The 9430-nt window shown below is 51.2% G+C and overlaps 1 protein-coding gene across 2 annotated transcripts in view; it reads left to right on the top strand.

Moving 5' to 3' along the window:
• The first annotated feature begins 5561 nt into the window (after window positions 1-5561).
• The window catches only part of DUOX2 (dual oxidase 2), an 80156-nt gene continuing 76287 nt past the window's right edge, over window positions 5562-9430 (top strand). For both annotated transcript variants that reach the window (XM_074965956.1, XM_074965955.1), the window contains exon 1: window positions 5562-5637. The gene's annotated coding sequence lies outside the window, so the exon portion shown is untranslated. The remainder of the gene's footprint in view (window positions 5638-9430) is intronic.

Raw genomic sequence — 9430 nt, 5'->3', positions numbered from 1 at the left:
TGATCTGCTAGACATTAATATCTCATTGGATTGTATGTGCTCCTGTCGTACATGAAGTTATGAAATTTGGCTATGTGTGCGTTTCTGAAACATGTTGTAAGATTGAAAACACCCACAAGCAGCCTTTCAGGTACAACAGTAAAAAGGCCAAACAATGTTAATGGCTTATTGAGGACATGCACACAAGCGCAAGGATTACCCCAAGGACTGTGTACAATAGAAACCTCTCAGAGATAATGGGAACTGTTTGACTCAGGTCACAACAGAAGAACTTTCCAGCAAGTGGGAAGAAGATATAAAAGGGCCGGGGGACAGTGACATCATGATGGTACCTCACTCTCCCTTCAACAACACACTTGGAAACTCCTGAGGAACAAAGACTGAACTGGGCAAAGTGCTGGATCCAGGCTAAAGGGATTGCTTGCTTGTGTCTGAAAACCTGTGAAACCCAAGCTGCAAAGCAAAGGCAGCTTGTGCCTTAAGAATCTGCCAGTCTGTTGATCACTCAGGGTGAGAATTTTCTAATTCATATCCTACCTATCTAGTATGTTAAGCTCAGCTTGAGGTTTTGTTTATTTACTAGGTAATCTGTTTTGACCTGTTTCCTATAATTTAAAATCTATCTTTTTGTAGTTAATAAACTTATTTTAAGTTTTAATCCAAACCAGTGTGCCTTTGACTAACGTGCCTAGGGAAAATCTCAGCTTGGTCACCACAAGTGTGCATTGTTCTCTTCACATTGAGGGAGAGAGAGACTGGTGTTAAACCCATATACGGGCCAGATTTGACCAGGGCAGGACGGTACTGCTCTGGGATCCCAGGCTGGGAGGCTGGTGGTCAGAGAGCCTGCATGTAACTGCAGCTGGGTATGTCCCTACCTATGTGAATGCTGGTGAAAGTGCAGGCTGGAGGGCATTGCAACTTGTCACAGCAGCACAGTGTGAGAGGGAGTCCAGGCTGGTAGATCAGAGGGCTCAGTGGTACCCCAGTTCCAGGTGGCACACTGGGGGGAACCCATCACAGCCTCCTTCTCTTTCTATTCTGCTGGCGACTCAGTTTTCTGAGCCAGCAGGGTCAGCTGTTTCACACAGAGAAAGTCAGCTTTATATGCACTGGACAAGTTCCAGATGTGACCGATCCTGACTGAGGCTTCAGAGAACTGCTCTTTGTGTCTGGGCTCTGGGTCCCTGGATACTCTAGTCCACAGACAGACAGCGCAGAATGGGCCCCTTCTTTCTCCAGCACTGAGCTAGGAAAGCCCGGTAGGCCACCCACACTATCTCTCACACTCCCTAAGCCAGTGCAGAATTCTTCCCTACAGTGCTTTTTCCTGGGCTTTAGCCTGTTTAATCAGTGATGTCCCCTGCCCTAGCGTGATGGTCCCACAGCCTGATACATCTCACTGCTCAGATATTTCCCCTAGTATCCAGCTACATTTTCATTCTCTTAATTCCTCTCACTCCATCGTGCCTAGTCACCACGTATAACCCCTCAGTAATTCCTCTCCAGCCTCAGGCTTTGCACCCTTCCACAAAGTGTAAACAGGTAGAGCACCCTTTGGGTATCACTAGCCCAGCGAGTGTGTCCTTAGCTCTAATCTGTCCTTTTCACTCCACCCCATCAGTCCCCAAACCTGTTTTTCTTTCTTTCTTTCTTTCTTTCTTTCTTTCTTTCTTTCTTTCTTTCTTTCTTTCTCTTCTCCGTGCTCCTCCAATCTGTTGGCATCCTCTGGCTGGAGCTGAGCATCCCAGGTGTGGTATCTGTGCAAAGGGACTTCTCCTTCTGTTCCAACACTTGATGCCTTGGCGCGTGCAGCCCAGAACTGCATCTTGCTGGGTTGTTTATTTCTCCCCAGCTAATTCCTATTGTTTCTTACCTGTCCCAGAGATTGGGCAGTAATTCGAGAGGATTCAAGACAATGGGGCGGGTAGTAGCTGGGCCTCAGAAATCTCCCCCTGCTGCCACAGACAGAGACCCTGTACACACCTGTTTTGGGGAAGTGAGGCTAGGTGATTAGCAGCGCCTGTCAGAGTCCCGTGGAATCAGTGTTTGGAACCGGACAGGGTCAGCCTGGGACCTTACAGAAATAAGGCAATAAAGTCATTCCCCAGAAATCTCTTCTTTCTTGCTGGGCTGTAGCATAACATGCTTCTTTCTGCATAGCACCTGCCACCCTTACCACATGCTGAGATCTCTTCCGGGGGGCGAGAGTGCCTTCCTCCCCCAGTTCACGCAGGCACAGCATTGCGGGATGACTGACCAGCCTGGCCCCCATGCTGCGGCTTTGGGACTGAGCAGGCAGGGTTGCCAGGAAGAGTTATCAAGCTGCTCCATGGCTTGCAGTGAGTCAGAGTGGGTCCAGGGGTGGGGGCAACCCCAGAAGCTTGTGGCTATGTGGTGTGCAGGAGCAGCCTGCCCTGACACACCCCAATGGGGATATCTGTGTGACTCTCTGCATGAGTCAGCCCTGCTCCCAGTGAGCGAAAGCCGCAGAATCAGGCCACAGCCAGACAGAGAATTGTAGCACTGTGCTACTAAAAGCCCTGACAAAGAACAAGGAGAAATGCCATTCGCTGTGTTTTTCCCATGTCCGCCCCACTGGGTAAAAAGCCCTGTCTGCCTGTCTGTTCTGACTCCAAGCTCCCACTGCACAAGTACTCTGGGTCAGCATAACTCCTATGGACATGCTCTCCATCCGAGTGCCCTGCACAGCCAAAATAAACCCCAGCAGCAGCCTGGAGCTCATGGCAGTTGTTTCCCTGGGAGCCTCTGGGGTGAATTCCCAGGGGCTATAGACAAGAGAGGTGCCCCTGAGCATGCCCCATAGGTGCCCCATATGTCTCACCACAGTGTTAAGTGTGATAGAGGCTCAGGACTCCACTTCCATTGTCACCGAGAGCCCACGGCAGAGATGGAAGAAGCAGAAGCTATTGCAAGAACCAATCATATGGCAGAACTCGGAGACAAAAGGGTTGGTTCTACTTTCAGTTGTGGCTGTTTGGAGTGGAGCAGAAAGAGAAACATTGAAACCAGGGAGGTCCTCACTGATTTCCCATTCCCACCCGAGGGGAAACTGAGCTCTGGTGCTGGGTCCTGAAAGTGTCAGCCCAGCAGAGACCAGCAACCCTGGAGGCTGAGGAGCGAATCCAGGTGAGGCTGCCAAGAGCCAACCTAACCGTCCATTGGACTACAGACTAGGGAGTCTGAGGACAATACTGCCCTTTTAGGGGCGAAGACCATGTAAGAAATCCTATGTCTATTTATTCTGTTCAGGGTTTTAAGTTGGCCACCGATTGCAGTGCTGCATTGCCCCTTCTGTCTGCATAGGCGGGTGCTGGGAGGGAGCGGGGTGATTTAGGCCAGTTGTAGGTGTTGGAAGCGGGAAGGGTTGAGGTATTACTGCTTTTTTATTATTCTAGTTACTTTTGTTCTTTCCTTATCCTTTGTTCCCTGTACCTAATAAAGTTCTCCCCATTGTTGTATTGTTATTTTGGGGATTCTGATCATTATTTTATTTCCTGTGTATTGGACTATGCTCCTAGTATATTATTTGGTAGGAATCTTTTCTTAGGGGACAGCACCCCATATGTCCCAGGCATTGGGAGGAGTCCCCCTGAGGTGGAGGCACCAGGTGCCAAGATACAGGACCCATGCCCCTAAAGTGAGAGGGGAGATCCCATCCAAGCAGAAGGCAACAGGGAGGAAGCTTAAGTCATGCCTCAGGACCGGGGTTACACTGGTGCAACTTCCCTGCTGGAGGGTGGCGTGAGCAGAGCAGAACTAGCCACTGGCTGCAGGCTGTGACTGCAACGCCAACCCCAAGCATTCAAAAATCATGAATCAAGCACCTAAAAGCATGAAATTGACTTCAAAATCATGAGGTTTTAAAAATTCTTCATGCTGGGTTTCTTTTTGACTGTGTTCTGGCTTCTGAGCCGTGGGTCACTGTTTCCAACTTTCCTCCGCAACCACCAGGGCTAGACATTTCCTTTTTTCCCCACTATGAAAGCTGAGATTCTCATGACTCCAGGAGCTGGGGTCTTAAGCATAATAAATATCACGAGACTCATAATACAGTCATGAGCGCGGGTAGCCCTGCTGTGAGCCAAGGCTGGGGACTTCCTTCATTGGTCCACTGAGTAGTTTTCCCATGACACCTCGGCTGCACCCCCCGGCATGTCATGTGGCACCCCTGCTGAATGCCAAATGATGCAAGTTACAGCACCACCCCCCTCCCCCCGCTCTCTCACCAGCTCACCCCAGGGCCAGACTCTGCTCTCAGACAGGGAGAGAGGAGCCCAGGTTGATCCCAGTCCGTGAGGCTGTTGGAAGTGAAAGTAGGACTGGCCCCATGTGTAACATGCAGCACGGGGGCCTTGGCAGTCCAAGTTGTCTCACTGACACGGTGCTGGATCAACACCTATTCTGCACACCCCCACCCTGGGTTTAGGGATGGAGCCTATGCTGGGCAGGGTCCGAGGGGAGTTCAGCTGCCCCCAAATGGGCTCATAAGAACATAAGAATGGCCATATTGGGTCAGACCAAAGGTCCATCCATCCCAGTATCCTGTCTACTGACAGTGGCCAATGCCAGGTGCCCCAGAGGGAGTGATCTCTCTAACAGGTAATGATCAAGTGATCTCTCTCCTGCCACCCATCTCCACCCTCTGTCAAACAGGGGCTAGGAACACCATTTCTTACCCATCCTGGCTAATAGCCATTAATGGACTTAACCTCCATGAATTTATCCAGTTCTCTTTTAAACCCTGTTATAGTCCTAGCCTTCACAACCTCCTCAGGCAAGGAGTTCCACAGGTTGACAGTGCGCTGAGTGAAGAAGAACTTCCCTTTATTTGTTTTAAACCTGCTACCCATTAATTTCATTTGGTGGCCCCTAGTTCTTATATTATGGGAGCAAGTAAATAACTACCTTATTCACTTTCTCCACACCACTCATGATTTTAGATACCTCTATCATATCCCCCCTTAGTCTCCTCCTTTCCAAGCTGAAAAGTCCTAGTCTCTTTAATCTCTCCTCATATGGGACCCGTTCCAAACCCCTAATCATTTTAGTTGCCCTTCTCTGAACCTTTTCTGAAGGCTCATTGAAAAAGGCAACTGGAACTTTTATCCGTCTAGCTTTTTGCTTGACTGAAACTAACTCATAAGCCAGCTTGGAATCTCCCAGTTCAGCCAAAGGGGCCAGTGGGGGCAGGGCAGAGAGTTTGGAACGTGCCTCTCCCCTCTCTCCCAGCAGGCTCCCAGCAGGCCCCCAGCACCCAGACGGTGCTCACCGCTGCAGCAGGTGGGGCGGTCATGTCTGTGGCTCTGCTGCCTCCTGTCTGCGCCGGGCTTGGAGCAGGGGTGGGTAACTGCAGTGCAGGAAGATGTTGCTCAGGTGTGGGTGGGGCTGGTGCTTCCCTGACACACTCCAGCAACCTGCTGCTGTTGGAGTGCAGGAGGCACGTGCCATGGGGAAAAGCACAGCCAAGACGCGCAGGCCTGGCTGCCTGCCTGTTGCCCAGGGAGTTCCTATATAGAGGGAGGGAGACCAGCTCTGGTTCTCCAGCCAGCGCTCGGCTGCGTGTGGAACCACTGCTCAGCAGCCCAGCTGGCCGTTGGTGAGCAGCAGAGACGGGTAAGTCAGTGTGCGTCGCTGCTGCCTCTGTGCACTGCTCCCAGACACAGCGTGGGAGAGCCAGGCCTGGCGCGCTGGGGGACATGGGCACTTCTGCAGGCAGAGCAGAGCTTCTGGGACACCCCCTTTGCTAGGGGTGCTGGCAACTAACTGCCCATGGGAACTAAGTGCCTCGCTGCCGTGGTGATGGGGGCTGCTCTGTAGGTGGGTCGGGGGAGCTGCAGTCTTGCTTCCCTAGAGCCATATACTCCTGAGCAGGCGCCTGTGGCATGATCAAACTTCTGAGCTGTGGGGCCAGTGGGGGGGGGGTGTCACTCACTGCACCCCAGAATCCCTGTCTCCTCTGAGCACTGAGCACTGCTGCAGGGAAGCGGCAGGGAGAGCTCAGTGACAATACAAGGAAAAGGGCCCCTCACCTAGAACCTGGAATGGCCGGCTCAGCACTGCCTTGGGGCTGAATGGCACCGGCCCAACAAGCCCCTCAGGCCCAGGGCTTTGAGCTACAACAAGAACATTCAGCGAATGTTAATAAATGCGGGGAGGGAGGGCGGATTGTGCTGTTTTGGCTCCCCCCATCCTAGCACCCCCAGCCTGGCCCCAAGGGCAGGCTGCAGTCTGGTGGGGGCACAGCACAGGAGCAGAGATCTGAGCTGGTCTCCATGGAGTTGGCAGGAGACACTGGCTGCCATGCTCCAGTACCAGATCGGGGCTGGCTTACGCGCCCCAGATGTGTTCAACATTGGATTCTTTCTTTAAGGCTCTTCCAGGCATGGCTGAGGGGCCTTTAAATAAGGCATTTGAGGCACGGTGCCACCTAGTGGCTGAACAGTATAATATCGTTGAGCATTCTATCATGCTGGCTGGCTTGGAGGCGCTCTCAGCCGCCCCTTGTTCTTTGGCCGAAATGAACCTGGTCCTGAGAGCACCGTGTTTCCCCTCCTCTCCCAGTCGCTTTGTGCTCATGACTGAGCCAGGCACAGCATTTGCCCTGGCACTGCGCTGGGCCCAAATGAAGTACATTTGCCCCTCTGGACGTGTGCCCACCCTGCCCTAGGCCCCGGCCTCTCTTGCCTGTGAATGCCAGGAGAGACGATTTCCCAGAGGATGAGGGAGTAGGTGGTTCAGATGTGCGAAGACGCTTTGAGGGAGTTCTGCAGCCTAGTGCTATGTCCCTGGGGTTCTGGGTAGGCGTGACAAATTTGTTCCCATGATGACTTACTAGTTTCCCTTTATTGACCGGCGGCACCTCCATTTGTGACTCATGGAGGAGAAGCTGGCAGCATATGCACAGGGTGACTCACTGCCTGTACTCTGTAAATCTGCAGGGTGGAGGGTGGGCAGATCTCTGCGTGCTCAGCGCCCACACCTCGGACCAGCTTTTCGGAAGTGCCCAGCGCCCATATCTCCAATCCAGAATGCTGAGCTGTCCTGAGAAGCTGGCCCATGAAGCAGCCAGAGCATGGGCCCAAACCAGGGCTACCAGAGACAGACAGCCCCCGCCCATGGTTCGGGAGGTGTTTTGCTTTCCACTAATACCGATGGACCTGACTGGCTGCTTTTGGAAACCCTCAGCAAAGGCCGTTTCCACTTCAAATTGTGCAATTTTTATGGTTGGGGGTTTTTCCCCTCAAATTTCAGGCGATATGGATGAGCCATTTTTGAGACTCTGATATGTCTATTGATGGGACTCACAAGATACATGGTTTTTTAAACCACATTTTATTGAAACATGGCTTGTTCAGTCTAGGCATTTTGAGTCCCTGAAAAGAGGAGCTTTAGTGAGCAGGACCATTTCAGAGCTGTGGAAAGACCTATCTGGGAGTGAAGTGATTCACTGTGCATGAACTTCACCCCCTGCCTAGGGTGGCCAACTTCGAGCAGGAGTTGGAACCTCCCCTGCCCTGCCTTTTCCCCCTGCGGCCCTGTCGAAAAGCATGACAGTCTCTTAAAGCTCTTGAGGAGGTACTCTTCCTGATGTGGCGGGCTTTACAGGTCATCATCATGGCATTATGGTCCGTAATCCCGCCCAGAGCTAGTCAGTATGTAACACACACAGAGCTCTCTATCTCCAGGGCCGGTTTTTGTCAATAACGGGTCAGCACTGAGGTGCGTCGGCAGAGCAGTTGGGGGCAGTCATTTGCACTGCATAGCAACAAGACTGTGGGTTGGGTGAGGGGCATCAGCAGAACTGGGTGAGGGCTGGATGGCAGAGGGGCTGCAGGTTGGTCTGAGGGACGCTGGCAGTGCTGTGCCGGGGCTGTTGTGATCACTGGGCCTACACATTTTCCATAATTGTGAGCTTAACTGCCAGAAGTGAGCGTAAATTCACAAGATGGCCCGGTAACAGCAGATGTTGATGGGAAAAAGCACGAAAGCAGACAAGACTGAATTAGTCCATACAAAAAGGCCCCCTGAAATAACTCAAGGACTGTGTTGAGATCATGCTTGGTAAACAAGAACAGCGTGAGATTGAAAAGCAATGAACCAAAATCGGTGTGTTGGAAATTAGGCCTAATTGGTGGACAAATAATGAGGGGAAGGGCTGTTCGCCCACCACCATCTTGGGAGGTCTTTAAAGAAAGAGACTGTGGGGAAAAACTGACTAACGGAGCAAGCTGCACCAATCTATGGCTGCCACCCCACTGTCTCCTGGGACCCTGGGCCTTCTTCATCCTAATCCTGAGAGACGTCCTGACCAACCATCCTGCACCCGCCGTCCTCCTGCCGTGACATGTCCCCAACCTGTAACAGATCCCTGTAACAACCCCCTTGCCGTCTCTGTCCCCATATCTACTCTAGCGACACCATCATAGGACCCCACCACACCAGCCACACCATTAGGGGCTCATTCACCTGCACATCCACTAATGTGATATGTGCTAGCAATGCCTCTCTGCCTTGTACATTGGCCAAACTGGACAGTCTCTATGTAAAAGAATAAATGGACACAAATCAGACATCAGGAATGGTAACATACAAAAGCCAGTAGGAGAACACTTCAATCTTCCTGGACATCCAATAACAGATTTAAAAGTAGCCATCCTTCAACAAAAAAACTTCAAAAACAGACTTCAAAGAGAAATTGCAGAGCTACAATTCATTTGCAAATTTAACACCATTAATTTGGGCTTGAATAGGGGCTGGGAGTGGCTGGCTCACTACAAAAGCAATTTTCCCTCTCTTGGTATTGACACCTCCGCATCAATTATTGGGAGTGGACCACATAAACCCTGACTGAATTGGCCTTCAACACTGGTTCTCCACTTGTAAGATAACTCCCTTCTCTTCATGTGCCAGTATATTTATGCCTGTATCTTTAATTTTCACTCCATGCATCTGAAGAAGTGGTTTTTTATCCATGAAAGCTTATGCCAAAATAAATCTGTTAGTCTTTAAGGTGGCACCGGACTCCTCGTAGTTTTTGCCCCCCACCTCGAGTGTGAGGCTGCAGGTACCCCCTCCAACCCCCCTCCCAGGCATCCCTCCTAGTACACCCCCTTCCACAACTGTACCCCACGTCCCGCTCCCTCTCCCCCTCCCTGCCCCTCTGGCAGTGTCCTCTTTTTTGGGAACCTGAAATACAGTAACCCTAGCTAAAGGAAAAGGGAACAACAAAGGTCATTAAACTACAAGCCTTACTAAATAGGTCACATTTCAAAGGCTTTAACTGTATGTCCTTCTTTTTTGTATTCTTAATAAAAGGTAAAAATACTGTTGAATGGTGCGTTTGCCATGAGCTTGAGCAGGCCAAGGGTCTCTGCATACCAAACCCCGTGCCTTGTTGAAAACTGGT

The sequence above is a fragment of the Natator depressus genome, chromosome 10 (genome assembly GCF_965152275.1).
Source record: "Natator depressus isolate rNatDep1 chromosome 10, rNatDep2.hap1, whole genome shotgun sequence".
In the NCBI taxonomy this organism is placed as follows: Eukaryota; Metazoa; Chordata; order Testudines; family Cheloniidae; genus Natator; species Natator depressus.
This window is presented reverse-complemented; position numbering and strand designations above follow the sequence as displayed.